Below are 12,315 nucleotides of genomic sequence, written 5' to 3'. Positions count from 1 at the left end.
ACATCTTAGCCAAAAGCTTTTCCGCTCCAGTTCTCAAGGAGAAAGTGTACCAGCACTGCTGACTTAGCCCGACCTTGCCAGGAAATAAGATTTGCTGCACATTCCAAAGACACTGCACTTTCCTGGGCAAGCTGCAACCTGCTGGCAGATGGCCGTACTCTCTGCCCACTCCTGCCCAGCGCTGGGTAGTAGCGGGCACGTTGCAGCCTGGCGAAGGCAAGAAGCCTGGAGAGCTGTCACAGAGCAGAAGGGCAGCTGAGATGCTGAAAAGCAGCAAAGCTGAACAGCCTGCCTCAGCTTCAGCAGTGTGTAATTGACTGAAGGCGAAAAAGCAAGCAGCAGAGCAGCGGGCTTCTGTGCGCACTGAAGGCAATTGCAAGAATCCAGCAGCTGCTCCTTGCCAAGCACAGGCAGCTGCCTAGGTTCTTGCTTCTTGACCAACTCACAGTTGCCCTTCTTTTCAGCAGCTGCCACCGTGCTCTCTGCATCTCGGAGCCCCTGGGGAGCAACAAGAATTTCCAAGGTGGGATGCATGACGACTAGGTCAAAACCCAGGAAAGTTGTCCTGGAACACCTCCCATTGGCATGCCAAGAGTGAATTCAAGAGGCAGGAGAGCAGCAGCCACCGTCCTGCAGCTGTGTGCGAGCTTCGCACACAAGCCGGCTTCTTGGCGGCTTCGTTCTTCGCCTCTTGCAAGCTACCGCGATCTCCGGCTGCCGGAGGACAAGAAGCGGCTACTTCGCGCACAGATCACTGGAGCGGCAGCGGTGCGCTCCGAAGTGCCGCTTCTGCCGAAAGACGCCGGCAAGCGGCACTTGCTTTCGGCCAGCTCCGGAGCTGCGTATTCTGCCTCTCTAGTCGCCTACATCTTAGCCAAAAGCTTTTCCGCTCCAGTTCTCAAGGAGAAAGTGTACCAGCACTGCTCACTTAGCCCGACCTTGCCAGGAAATAAGATTTGCTGCACATTCCAAGGACACTGCACTTTCCTGGGCAAGCTGCAACCTGCTGGCAGATGGCCGTGCTCTCTGCCCACTCCTGCCCAGCGCTGGGGAGTAGCGGGCATGTTGCAGCCTGGCGAAGGCAAGAAACCTGGAGAGCTGTCACAGAGCAGAAGGGCAGCTGAGATGCTGAAAAGCAGCAAAGCTGAACAGCCTGCCTTAGCTTCAGTAGTGTGCAATTGACTGAAGGCGAAAAACCAAGCAGCAGAGCAGCGGGCTTCTGTGCGCACTGAAGGCAATTGCAAGAATCCAGCAGCTGCTCCTTGCCAAGAACAGTCAGCTGCCTAGGTTCTTGTTTCTTGACCAACTCACAGTTGCCCTTTTCAGCAGCTGCCACCGTGTTCTCTGCATCTCGGAGCCTCTATAGTACAGCAGGATTTTCCAAGGCGGGATGTATGATGACTACGTCAAAACCCTTGGCATGCCAAGAGTGAATTCCTTAGGCAGGAGAGCGGCAGCCACCGTCCTGCAGCAACCTGCGAGCTTTGCACACAAGCCAGCTTCTTCGCTGCTTCGTTCTTCGCCTCTTGCAAGCTACCGCGATCTCCGGCTGCCGGACGACAAGAAGCGGCTACTTCACACCCAGATGACTGGAGGAGCAGAGGTGCGCTCCGGAGCGCCGCTTTTGCCGAAAGACGCCGGGAAGTGGCACTTACAATTCTTCAGGAATGTATTAAAATCAGACTTAAAAATACGACGAAACCTCATTCTCTCACAGGTAGTTAATTAGAAGTGTTTTTCTTATGTTTCATATAGGAATTCAAAGTGTTATTTCCTTGGGGTTTTTGTTGTTTTCTTGACGCCAACGCGCAATGAGTTGTGCTGTGTATGCTCTGTGGGCACAAGAAAGGAATGTTCTGCCCTGGCTAGCTACAATTCCTCTTTGAGTTTAGGTTAGTAACTTTGAGTTCAACTGAAGTATTTTAGAAACAGCTACTTCTAAAATTCCATTTTTTCTGCATGTTTGGGCGGCAATCTGACTCTTCCCAATGGATGTTAGTGATTAAATTTGATAGGTATGGAAATGGAGAAGTCCAGACTAAGCTGTGGTAAGCCCTGAGCTGGCACTAAGAGGGAACCGGGGTTTTGTGCTCTTAGGAGCAGGTATCCTTTGGAAATGTCTGAATGTCTATGGTGGTGTTTTTCTTTGTGGCTTCCCGTAGAAAACAGAGCGCGAGTGGATCCTCAGATTTCTTGGGGAAGGGCTGCGTGACAAACTTTGCTGTGAGCTTTATGTCTACCAGAGGATTTTCCGGGTCATTCTTGCCTTTTTCAGCAGTCCTTTGTGTGACAAGGGCTCCCAGGTAAGAATTTATAAAGAACAGTTCCCAAATACCCCAAACCACAAAAGCTTGTATAGCCTCGAGATCTCAAGTACAAAACAGAAAGGAGCAGCTGATTCTGCCTTGGTCCTCTTGAAAATCTGTTCCTTGTTGGTTTTGTGTATCTGTGGAGGGGGAAATAATTTAGCTTGTGTCTAAACCAGGCCCATCCTTATCCCCTGAAACTGGGACAGGTTCCTGCCATCGTGGAGCCTCACGTGGGTGCCGTAGTTTTGCTCCTGCAGTCGGGGCCTTTTCTTTTTGGGGTCTCTATTTCACCAGCCAGCACATTTGTCACCTGAACAGTGCTTCGGCAGGAGGGAAACTCGCGTGCCGGGAGTTCTCAGGTTTGGGAGCATGCACCTTGAGGATTTCAGGTATCAAAACCTCGGACAAAAAGAGAAAATTGTCTTGCTACCTGAATACTTCTTGTAAGAGCAGCACCTGTGGTGTGAAGCCTTGAAGGGAGAATATCTTTCCTTCTCTGGAGTTGCTGAGAACAGGCCGTGTTCATTTTAGCTGGGAGTTGATCGGGTACCAGCCAAATTGCTCATTTTATTTTAGATAATCCCATCTTGGCTGTAAAAGAACAAGTTGCATTTTCTGTTTCAGAGTCGTATTCTGGAGATATCACAGAGTGCTGCCCCTGTCACCTCTAGAGCTGCCCATGAGCTGATAGAGGATCACAGCCTCCTCTCGTGGGTCCTGCACGGCTTAGAGAAAAGGTAACCAGAGAAGTACAGGAGACATGGGGACAATTTCCTGTCCACGGTAGAAGAATGACATGGCTGAGGATGAAAGCAAGGGGGACAGACCTGGAGACAGGGACACCGAGGGCTGCACTGGCAGAACTTGCTGAACTCTGAGGTGTCCCTTGTGTTTTTGAGAAAAGAATCAAGAGGCTTTCAGGTGGTGGTAGGAAGGATGATGGTGGGGGGGCTTTGTGATTTGGAAATCACTTCCTTGACAAAGCAAAAGGACACCTTGTGCTGGTGTCTTTAGCTTTTAAGTTTCAAGCACCCTCAGTTCCCATCCTGTCACAGGACCTGCTGCAGAGGAAGTGGCACAGTAATGGATTTGAGCTGTTTAGAGCGTTATTTCTCCTCCCCTTGCCTCTCCGTGACAAAAAAAAAAAATCTCTCCTGCAAGCACAGAGTGCCCTGACAGGTTCAGGCAAGTGTACCAAAAGTGCCCTAGAATAAGGTCCCCCGTAGGAGATGGACCAGCTGCTGGTGAGGATCTGCCTTTCAAATGTGGTTTTCTTTTCTTTTTTTTTTTTCTTTTTGTTCTGTTTTATTTTGTTTTTCAGGTTTCTGGAGAACCAGGTGATAAATAAAATTATTTCCTTACTCCATCCTCTGTGGCTAATAAATTTAGGAGACAAGAGAGAAAACAGGAATCGATCCCAGATGCTGCTGTTGAGATGGATATATGATCTACCTGTATATAGATGTATGTGTATATATGTATATCTGTGTAGTGATAATAATGGGAGTTTTTATGATACGTTGCTTTACTGTTTTATATTTTTAATAAAGTGTGATTTTAAGTTATTAGTTATATTATTATAGTTTATTCTATTTATTGGCTAAAGTAACAGTTTCTTGTATTTGATTGGTATCAAGTAATTAATGTTAATCGTTAATTGATAAGAGTTTGTAATGAATTATTAAGGTGTGAATATTGTTCATTAAGGTACGTCTTTTTTAACTGTGTTAAAATTAAAACTTTTTTAATGTGTTTATATGGGTTTTTATGTTAATGATTTTGGGTTTTTGTGTTATGAATATATTAGTATTTTATTCGGGTTTTTTTGGTTAGTTTAGTTGTTTGGTGTGTAGATTATTCTTGTTAAGTATGTTTGTCTATATATGTTTTAAAATTTAAGTTATAAATATACTTGGTAAGGGTTTTTGTAGAGTTCTATGTAAAAATTTAAGTAGGTAAGGGAGATAAATCATTATTAAAAACTGAAATACTCATCTTATTAATAATTATTACTTTTAAGTTATTCAGTGATGTTTTAATGTTTGAAAATATTATTTAGTTATTTTTATGTGTGATTGATTAATGTTTAAAAAATATTTAGTAATGTTTTTGTAAATTGATTTCTTGTGATTTCATCCATTTATATATTTTTAAAAATGTTTTATATATATGATTGTGTGTGAATAATAAAAAATGAACAGTTGTTTTATTTTGTAAGGCAGTATGTTTAAAGATGTTTATATTTGGCAGTAATTTATTTAAAGTTATAGATGTGTTATTGTTTCATCTGGTTAGTTAATAAGTAAGTTCATTTGATGTGGTTCAAGTGTGAGTTGTAGTTATTATAGGTGTTAAAAGAGATGTAGAAATAATAGAATTAGGTTGCTAAAAGGTCATACGATTTTGATACTGAGAAGTAAATTTGTGTTGGAGTGATTGGGTATTTTTGGGTGGGTGTTATTTTATTTTGGGTTTTTTTTGGTTTTTTTTTTTTTTTTTGGATGTATTATTGTTATGTTTGGTCTTAGTGGGGTTAATTGTTTTAAATTGTAGGTTTGCTGTTTTGAGGTAACTTCTTTGTGGTTTTGTGTTGTTTGGGGGTTGTTTTGTAACTAAATATTCTACAAGTATTTATTTGTAATGATTTTAGTCATTTTACTTTTGGTGGTTTACCTGTCATTTGGGGTATGAGTGTATAAATGTTATTTGAAGAGTTTATGTTATGTGTAAGTTTTTTGATTTGCAATTTAGTGTTTGTAAAGGATAAGGTTAGTTGTGAAGAGGTATTTCTTTATTTCTTTCCGGTGGTTGGTTTTTTTTTTTTTTTTTTTTTTTTTTTGCGTGTGTTTTAAATAAGGCTTGACACAGTAAGACTCTTGTGTGATTTTTTTTTTTTTTTTTAATTGTGGAAACATAAGCATAACGTGTTCTTTAGGTTATGAAATTGACGGGACTACATTATTGGCTACTTACTAAATCTTGTAGTTGAGAGGTTTTTGTAACTCTGATTTTGAAATCAAAGAAGAAAACTGGGGAGACGAAGGAGGTAGAGAAGTTTATCTCCTTCTGCGGCGTGGGTTTTCGCTCTCCTCGGCTGCACGCGGCTCTTGGGAGCCCGGCTGTGGCGTAGCTTCCACGTGCTGCCGGGGTTTGCTGCCACGGGTTCCCGGACACGGCTCCGTGTCTCGGGCGCGTGGGCTGGCCAGCCTCTGTTACCGTGCGCTAGGGACCCGGCAAAGAGGAAAGGAATTTGTCCATTTACTCCGTGCTTGGCAGGAACGGTTTATTGGTCACACATGGCGCGGTTCGATGGAAGGACGCGACCGCTCCCGGCACTTGCATGGCAGAAAATGGCGCCTGACTGCCGGCGGGATAGGGCTTTATGGAGGGGCGGGGCGAGAGGATCCACGGCCTGCCGGCCAATAGGGGCGGCTGCCGTGGCGGTGACGCCAGCAACAGCGACCAACCAGAGAACCCCGCAGGGGCGGGCACCGAGCCGCGGGCTGAGTGGGATCGTATGGCTTGGGGTGGCCAGCACGGTGTTTCCCAGGGCCGGACGGCAGGGTGGTTACAGGAGCGGCACAGGGGTAAGAATCCGGCAGCAGGCAGCATGGGGCCAGAAACTGCGGGGGGGGAACAACACGGGGGAAACGCGGGATTACAGAACTTATTTTAACATAAATTAAAAACCCTAATCTAAACCCAAACTCCGGGATGCAACATCCTTCTAGGACAGAAAGGGTTTAGCGCAGAAACTGCTGGGTCTAATCTGGCGCGGGGGTTTCCGTCCGCCGGCCGGGCCGGGCGCGGGGCTCGGCGGCAGGAGAGCGGCGAGCTGTGCGCGCTGCGCGGGAGGCGCGCTCCCGCGGGGAGCCGAGCGGAGCCGAACGGAGCCGAGCGGAGCCGAGCGGCTCCGAGTTGAGGCGAGCTGAGCTGCGCCGCAGAGGCGAATCCAGCCGAGTCTAGCGGGGAACAGCCGAGTGTAGGCGAGGAGCCGAGCGGGGCCGAACCGAGCCGAGCTCCGCCCAGGGCAGCATCCCGAGCAGGGCGGGCCGCCGGGGCGGGCTCGGGGTGGAGCCGGCGCTCTCTGATGGCTCCCCGTCCTGTCTCGCTCTCTACCCCTCCTTCCTCCTCCCCGTATTCCTCTTCTTTCTCTCTTTCCCCCATTTTCCGCTCTCCCCAAAGCCGACCCCTTTCTCTCCCTTTTTGGCCTCCCCTCCCGTGCCCCCCTCTACCCTTCCTTCCTCCTCCCCGTATTCCTGTTCTTTGTCCGCGGACCCTCCCCTCCTCTCCCTCCCAAACCCGAGCCCCCACTGCCCTCACTCCTTCCTGCCCTGTCCCTATCCCGCTCCTCCGTTCTATTCCTCTTCTCTCCCTCCTCTGTGCACCGTCCCTCTTCCCCGCTCCCGGCCTTTCCCTTGCCCTCCCGCTTTCCTCCACAGCCCGACCTCCCTCCCCTTTCTCACGCCCTGCTGTCCCTCCTCTCTTCCCGTCGCCCCGTTCCTTCTTTCCCCGCAGCCGCGGTGCTCGGGGCGCCGGAGAATAAAGCCCAGAGGGCTGGAGCCCGGCGCCCCTGGGCCCTTGCGGGAGTCCCCGCACGGGGCCGGAGGCTCTCGGCGGATCCCCCCGTGCCGGTCAAACCCCACCCGGCCCCGCCGGACCTGCGGCTTTGCCGGCATCGCGCTGAGAGCGGCCCCCGCTCTGTGCCGTGCCGTCCGTGCCGCGTCCCCGCCGTCTCTGCCGCTCCCTCTCTCTGCCCCTCGCCCGTGACAGCGAGGCTGGGCAGGAGCTTCAACCCTTCTGGCGGCTGCCCCCCTTTCTCGTTGCGGCAGAGTCCCTTTCGGGGGGGATGTACATGTGGAAAGGGATGGAAGGAAGTGCTGGGCTGCTGTCCAGGGCAGTTTGACTCGTTCTGTGCCTTCTTTGGGGGCCAGGAAAAAGGGGTGAAGACTCGGGGCTCTGGTGTCATTTGGGGCACCCCAAGGTCCCTAGGAGGGGGAGGCACACTGTGGCGGAGGAGCAGGTGGGTGGTGAATGAGGGGGGTCATGCTGGGTGCCGTCCCCCAGAGGGACCCAAAGCTGCCCCAAAATGCACAGGGAGGGGGGTGTGTAGAATACTAAATCCTGTCAAGTGCTTCGTTCTTGTAGGTATTGGTAAAAATAGGAATTTGTCTCTAAATTCATTTGGGAAGAAAGCCAGAGCATCCCCAGGTATGAGCTGTGAGGATGAGGAGGGGCCGTCTCCTGCTGGTGGCTGTTTCAGGGGATTTGCCTCAGCTGACTTTTGCATGGAGCTGCTGGAGAAGAGGAGTTTATGGGGGGCTCCCGGGGCTGTCCTTGGAAACACGGTGAGAGCTTCGGACAGGGTCTGCGGGATCACCTGGATACGCACTTGGATACCTGGAGCATTGCTCAAAGGAGGTGCCGAGGGACAAACCTTTGAGCCGGGTAGCGGCAGCCAAACATGTGAGCCCATGTGCGTTTGTAGCGGGGACATTTCTCCTTTCCCTTTTAAATTTCATCTTGCCAATCCCTCCCCAGTGCCTCAAGAAAAAAAAAAAAAAAGGGGATTTTGAGGACCAAAGAAATTCCTAGTGGGGGAAGCAACTCCTCTTCCATTATTATCTGTGTTTGAGCTGGGGAGATCCCCCTTCTCTTGTGGTTTTGAGGGTCTTGACTGAAGGAAAACCTTCCTTTTCCAGGGTGTTAGGGGTATCCCAGGGGTGTCAGGGAATCCCTGTGTTCTATTTTAAATGGCGGGGGAAAAATACTGTTGTCATATGCTGGGTTTGATTTGAAGGTAACACCACCCCCCCCCCTCCATTTTCATCACCCTAAGGTTTAAACGGAGGGGGCAGCCCTGTTGTCCCTCCTTGTGAAGGGTTTGGATTGTGGTAAAAATCCCCCTTTCCCCATCGTTTGTGTCGCCGGCCGGGGGTCTATGTACAAATCACGAACGGGACGGGACTGCTGAGGAAGGCGTCTCGAGCTGGTTCATTTTCTCGCATCGCTCTCATGCCATGGTTACGGCGATGGGAAGATGCCAGCAGGTCACGTCCCTGGCAGCAAAGAACTTTAACGTAAATTCTAAGGTTAAGAGTTTTGACCAATCACACGAAACAAAAGCATATTGACACCTGTTCTATCCCACCACTGCAAGCACACGTACCTTTGGTTAAAACAACGCTCGCTTCTTTCGAATACAATGCCTGCTCGTAAGCCTTAAAACACAATGCACAGGGCTCCATTCTTAAGCTTAGAACTTCCTAATATCTCGCTAGATACACTTTTCTGTGGCTTAGGGAGTTATTCCAGACAAGCGATAATACACAGCCCATTGTTCTATTTGTAGTTAACCTCTACTTCTTATATAATTTTTCTGCTGACAAATCTTATGTCTACTGCTTAGCTCGAATCTCAGTTCTGCTGTTTCTGAGGCCTGTCTTTTGCAGCTTTCCCAAAACCCTCTGATTTTAAATTTTGCGGGATTTCATTTGAGGACAAGCCCTTCTTTTCTGCTCTTATAGGGAATGAAGTTGAAGGGGAGAATACATTTATTTGCCCTCGTTGAAGCGAGGTGAGCACCTGAGTGTGGCGTCAGTTTCGGGAGCTCAATTGAAGGAGGCTGCAGCTCTCGCAGCGTTTGAAGGGTTGAAATCGGGGTGTGCCGCTGCGTTTGAGGGCGCTTCTTCTGCCCCTGGCCCGGCAGCCAAGGCTGTGGCGCGGGAGCTGCTGGCGTTGCCTGGAGAGCTGCCGAGGTGGAAGGGGAATTGGGCGCGGCCGGGCTGGCGCGGGACTGCCAGAGCCGCGCCGGAGCGAGGTGTGCGGAGCCGAGGGGAGCTTTGCCGGGCCGGCGGGCGGGAGAGGCGGCGTGGGCACTGCGCCGGTGCCGGCCACTCCGTCCGCTCCGGGCGCGGGGCTCGGGCGCCGCCGGGGCCCCCTGCAGCCCTCAGGAGCCGCCAGAGGAGCCGCTTTTCTGCCGGGAGCCGCGCTCCGCCCGGTGCCGGGAGCGCGGCTTTTAATTTTCCAAAGTTCCTTGATGTAGTGATTTTGAGGTGGTTTTTAGGAATTGGTTGTATCGTTTTATTTTGTTCGTAGGTGATGAATGATAACGGATGTGGTGTACTTCTTGAATGTTATTGTTCTTGTCTCAGGTGCTGATGACAAGGGTTTTTTGGGATTGAGTATTGTTGAATATTTTTTTCTCGAGGATTTGTTAGATTTTTTTTGTGCTGATTTTTTTTTTATTATTTAGTAATATTTTTATGTTAAAAATATAATTAAAACAGTAAAATTTTAACAGGGTTTGTTGTTTAAGGTTTACAAAGGTTTATATGGGTCATACCATGAAGTAGAGGGTAGGTTTATAATTCTGCAGTAGTGGGTTTTATAAGTGTGAGTATGTAGTGTTCATTTTGACGGGCCTTAGGTACTGTCCTGTAGTTAATCAGTGAGGTATTTATAATATTGGGAATTGCATTATTGTTTATTGAATTAGAGAGGTTTTATTCATTCAGTTTGTTTGATTGTCGTGTATGTTTTGTTTTGTTGTTGCAGAGAATCTGGGAAATACTGTTTATGGTAACATGTTTCTTTGGTGTTCTTGATTGTAGCTGAGCAAGGGGCCACAGGTCGGTGACTCTAGGAAACTGCCAGCGGGCGAGGCGGCCTTCCTCGGCACCGGACGTGGATTCTCGTCCCCGGATGTGTGAGAGATAAGTCGAGGGCTAGGACCCTGAGAGGGAGTGGAAGCGAGGCGCTGGGAGGGCTTTTTGAGGCAGCTTTGGAGATGGGGTTGGCCCTTTAGGCCACATAAAGGAAAAGCCTCACAGTGCTGAAGTGCTCAGGGCAGAGCAGTGCTGGTGCATGGTGTGTCACTTGTCTGTCGTGCCTTCTGTGTCTTTTGCCTTAGTCCTTTGAGGGGCTTATCGGAAGCCCAGGTGTCCATCTTTGCATCTCTCATCTCTGTGTTCCTCGGGCCAGTGCCGATTCCTTCTCACCTTTGGCTCGGGAGCCCAGACAGGCATCGGCCTAGCATCCGCTCAGATGTCTTTTGAGGTCTTGTTCTGGGCTGTTCTCAACAGCTGTGATTTGTGACAATTGTGACAGCAAGGATCCGTTCTAGCAGATTAGGACTCGTACCAAGGCGGAGATCCGTAGAGCATTCTGACGCTAGGTTCTCGGGCATCCATCCCTGCCTTGCTTGGAATAGGTCATTCAGTTAGCATCTTGTTCCTGCAGGGTTCTCTGAGCCTTAGAGGCTCACCATCAGTCTCAGCTAGGTAATCTCATTCTGCACTTTCTGGCTCCCTGAGGGCATTCTTCTTGCCCAGCGCTTTCTCCCCCTGTTGTGTCCTCTTGTTTGTCTTGTTCTGTGTCACGGGTGTCTGGGTATTTGGCCTGGAGCTGCTCTGCCCTGCTGCATAGCCTGGTGTAGGTCTAGAATGGGGCGTGTCCTGGGGCCTGGAAATTTGTAATGTGGGGTGTAATTGGACTCTAGATGGGATCTGTAGATTGATGAAGGATACCTGGAGCTGTTAAGTTATCCTGCAGTGCTCTGACTTTTGTCCTAACGTTCTTTCAGATGCAGCCAGATGGAATCCGTGGCAGAGGGCCCCGTCCCGGGTGAGGGGGGGGTCCCCCGAGAAGGTCAGTCGCTGTTTGTCTTTGCAGGGGAAGCGTAAATGGTGCCTCTGTGTTACAGCATTGTTCTTTGTTGTTATTTTTAGGAAATAAAGCCAGATACTAGCAGTCAAGGTAAGCGGGCAAGGTGAGCAGTGACCGGTGGCAGGCAGCAGTTGTCATTGCTCTGGTCTCAATTCCCGGTGCAGCTCTTAGGCTCCGTTCTTGTTTGCGTGCTCTAGGCGGTCCGCTCATATTATGCCGAATCCCCCCTTGGCAACTGGGCCGCAGACCCGCTTCATCGCTCTCGTGGGAATTTGGGAAGCAGTGCACGGCTCTGTGATGAAGCCTTGATCTTTGTCATTTGAAGGTGTCACCCGGGGAGCCTTCAGGAGTGGCCGAGGAGTTGCTGTAAGTCGGGGAACTAGGGAGAAGGAGCCAGGATCCACTCGACTTTCAGCAATGCCACATCACCTCGTCTGCTCTTCACCCAGGCAGACCCTGCCACGAGGGCATTGGCCTCTGGGTGCGGCCCAAGAAGCCGGGCATTTTTTGGAGAATGGTGAGTAGCAGAACTGTTATTGGTTATTGGCTGCTGTGCAGCTAAGATCCTGCAGTGATGTTTGGTGTTCTTGATTGTAGCTGAGCAAGGAGCCACAGGTCGGAGACTCTAGAAAACTGCCAGCGGGTGAGGCGGCCTTCCTTGGCACCGGACGTGGATTCTCGTCCCCGGACGTCCGAGAGATAAGTCGAGGGCTAGGACCCTGAGAGGGGATGGAAGCGAGGCGCTGGGAGGGCTTTTAGAGGCAGCTTTGGAGATGGGGTTGGCCCCTTAGGCCACATAAAGGAAAAGCATCAGAGTGCTGAAGTGCTCAGGGCCACAGGCCCCTGGAGACAAAGACCGGTCATTTTCCCTGGGAAAGAAAAGTGGGCAGCCCAGGTTCCTGATGTCAGTTTGTAGGGTTCTCTTGGGACCGTCAGGGCAGCACAGGTTTGAGGTGGGGGCAGCTTGGGTCTGGGACACATCCTCGATCATTTGGATTTTTGGAGGTGTCCAGCCACTCAGGGCCACAGGCCCCTGGATGCAAAGATCTTCCTTTTTCCTTGGGAAAGAAAAGTGTCCAGCCCAGGTTCCTGATGTCAGTTTGTAGCGTTCCCTTGGGACTGTCAGGGCAGCGGAAATTCTTGGTGATGGCAGGTTGGGTGTGGGACACAGCCTGCATCATTCAGATTTCTGGAGGCAACCGCGCATTCAGGGCCACAGGTCCCTTGAACTTGATCCCCAGCCCTTTTCCCTGTGAAACCCACCACTCTAGGTTCTTGATGCTAGTTTGCAGGAGGTTCTTGTCACTGCTAGGGCAGCCTGAATTTTTGGTGGGGGCAG

The 12,315-nt window shown here is 50.1% G+C and overlaps 1 long non-coding RNA gene across 1 annotated transcript; it reads left to right on the top strand.

Moving 5' to 3' along the window:
- Positions 1–2,165: 2,165 nt before the first annotated feature.
- On the top strand, positions 2,166–3,864 carry LOC128800646 (uncharacterized). The gene is made up of 3 exons (XR_008435021.1): positions 2,166–2,303; positions 2,934–3,046; positions 3,631–3,864. It is a non-coding gene; the product is annotated as an uncharacterized LOC128800646 (long non-coding RNA).
- The last annotated feature ends 8,451 nt before the right edge of the window (positions 3,865–12,315 follow it).

This window comes from Vidua chalybeata, chromosome 27, assembly GCF_026979565.1.
Source record: "Vidua chalybeata isolate OUT-0048 chromosome 27, bVidCha1 merged haplotype, whole genome shotgun sequence".
Classification (NCBI taxonomy): Eukaryota; Metazoa; Chordata; class Aves; order Passeriformes; family Viduidae; genus Vidua; species Vidua chalybeata.
The sequence above is the reverse complement of the archived record's forward strand: the minus strand, read 5'-3'. Positions and strand labels throughout refer to the sequence as shown.